This window comes from Myxocyprinus asiaticus, chromosome 3, assembly GCF_019703515.2.
Source record: "Myxocyprinus asiaticus isolate MX2 ecotype Aquarium Trade chromosome 3, UBuf_Myxa_2, whole genome shotgun sequence".
Classification (NCBI taxonomy): Eukaryota; Metazoa; Chordata; class Actinopteri; order Cypriniformes; family Catostomidae; genus Myxocyprinus; species Myxocyprinus asiaticus.
This window is the reverse complement of record NC_059346.1, coordinates 23,014,870-23,017,705: the sequence shown is the minus strand read 5'-3', so window position 1 is coordinate 23,017,705 and position 2,836 is coordinate 23,014,870.

Sequence of the window (2,836 nt, the reverse complement as noted above, 5' to 3'; positions counted from 1 at the left end):
GATTTCATTTCAGGTTTCCTCCAAACAATGCAAGTGACTTTTTTTGACGGTCCAAAATGCATATTTAGGGTGCATCAAAATAATCCACATGACTCCAGTCGACAAATAAAGTTCTCCTGAACCCAAACGATTGATTATTTTTAGAAACAAAACAATACTTATATACTTTTTAACTACAAATGTTCACTTCCGTACATCTCCGTGACGCACACTCTTGAGAGGGATGACGTAAGCTCATTGGTAAGGTCACGCGTCACGTGGAGGAAGAGTCAGGAAGCGCGTCATTGTTTACAAGAGGAGCAGCGCTGTACAAAAGTTTAATTGTCTTTGTTGTAGATTTGTATTTGTATAAGTGTATTGTTCAAAATGGTCGTTTGTTGTGTGTATCCTGGATGCTTCAACCTTCAGAAACCCCAAAGAAAATGCACGGCGGATAAAAATTTTACTTTTCATCGATTGCTTATACGTGATCATGAGCGATTGAATCTCTGGCTTATCGCGCTGAACCTGGATATCAGTACACCCCTACATTCTCTCAAATATTGTAGGGTGTGCAATGAACATTTTACCCCTGACGATTTCAATGACGCGCTTCCTGCCTCCTCCTCCACATGACACGTGGCCTTACCAACAAGCTTACATCATCCCTCTCATTAGCGCACATAACAGAGATGTATGGAAGCAAACATTTGTAGTTAAGAAGTATAGAAGTATTGTTTTGTTTCTAAAAGTAATCAATTGTTTGGGTTCAGAAGAACTTTATTTGTCGACTGTAGTCGTGTGGATTATTTTGATGCACCCTAAATATAAATTTTGGACCGTCAAAAAATGGAGTACATTCACTCGCATTGTTTAAAGGAGGATGCCTGAAATTAAATCCCAAAAATCTTAAATTCTGTTTTGATGAAGAAAAAACTCAGATACATCTTGGATGGTCCGAGGGTGAGTAAATTATCAGCAAATTGTAATTTTTGGGTGAACTATTCCTTTAAGCCTTCTGGACTATCCAGTTTGATAGTACTGTCTGCTATAAACATGCATCAAGGAACTGAGTGTCTCTACACTCACAATGCTTGAACATAAGTGATCTGTCAGTGCACTTGATACCAGCTCAAGGCTCATTTAATATCAGGTCATTGCTCAGTTTTATTCTGACTTAATCTGTACTATATTGTGAATACTGTGAAATGAAAAGGAAACCTATTTATAGAATTAATTCTGTAGAGATATCTTGCCTGCAAACACTAGTCATACTGTATATTTAGAACAGATTTGGAAGATGCAGATGCTCATTTTCATTTCATAAGCAACATAAATGATATGATTACCATATTTTATGTTTAATTCTACCAACTATGTCTGTGACTGTATTTTGTAAAATACCAATGGTGATTTTTATATTTTTTTATGATCGTGCTCACAAAAATAATCCTATATTATATTATGTAGCCTCTGTATAATCAGAATGGTCATACTATGCATGGTTTGAAACTGTATAGGCTAATAATAAAGAGAGTCCGTGTGCATTTCTGGTTCACACAAATGATGTAACAAAAACACATATGAACTGTAACTGAAATTTTAGTTGGAATAATTTTTTATCAAACTCAGCAACAAACAAAAAAAAAACAAACATCTGTACCTGATTTGCAATGTATATAGCTGTTATAGTGGATGAAGCAGGCCAGGATTTACCAATCGGTGATATGATATCGTTTGATTTTGGAGCGTGCATTGCTGCTTTCAGGTTCCTCTGAATCTTGTACCTTTGAGACTTCTACAGTAGTTAAACATTGTGACAGTGTTGTTGGTGTCTCAATGCGGCGTTGATGCAGAGGGAAGACTGTAAAATTATAAATGTGCCTCAGCATGCCAATGACCCCATCATCCAACAACTGTAGTCAGCCTGCTCTGTTAGACATTCACTGTGGCGAGTACTCTAATAGTCTTCTATATGACCTACAATTTTAAAAATAAATGTCGGCGTATATGCTGGTCTAGTCTGGTCTGAAAGAGCCTACTGAACCTTTTTCAACTACTGAGACTGCCTGACATGCATGTAAAGATGGAATATATAAAGAGAATGAAATAAATATTTATATCAGCTCAAATAATATATATGTCCCGTCTTTTATATTAAACATAACAGAAATCAAAACAGAAGTTTTGTGTGGGCACTAAATAAACGAGCAGAATATTAGTGCTAAAATATCTAACAGGTTATTAACCACATGACACACCTGTGGATAAATGAAACAATGTTTTACTACAGTAATATTGTAGTAACCATGGTTAATTTTGTGGTTACTATGGTTTCACTACTAATACAATGGCAAAGCTATGGTTACTGTTGCAAAACCATGGTAATTTTCGCACTGAACAGGGTAGATAAAGTGAGCATCTGTTTTTGTGTCTAGTTAATTTTCCAAAGGCCATCTCAGTATAAGGTAAATAGGCCTATTGACAGTATACACATTAGTCTTTTTTTAATTATTTATTGACATATATAGGTCAATTTATAATTAGGGGTACATCTGACATTTGTTAGTGAGAAGAAAAAAGTTTACGTTTTCCTCAAAACTCAAACATGATCTTACATAGCACCCTTAAAAATCAATATATTTGGTATAAGCCAAACTCAGGATAACCTGGTTTCAGATATTTTTTCAAAAATTAGAAATTTTAGCTGCTTAATTTGTCAACTATGTTACGGACCAGCCAAGTAATTTTTCACAGTTTTTGAAAATACCAAGAATTAACATAGCAACCTGATTTTATAGATGATGTGACCACTCACCAAAAGCAACACTTTAATAGAAAAAATATTTAGAGGGAT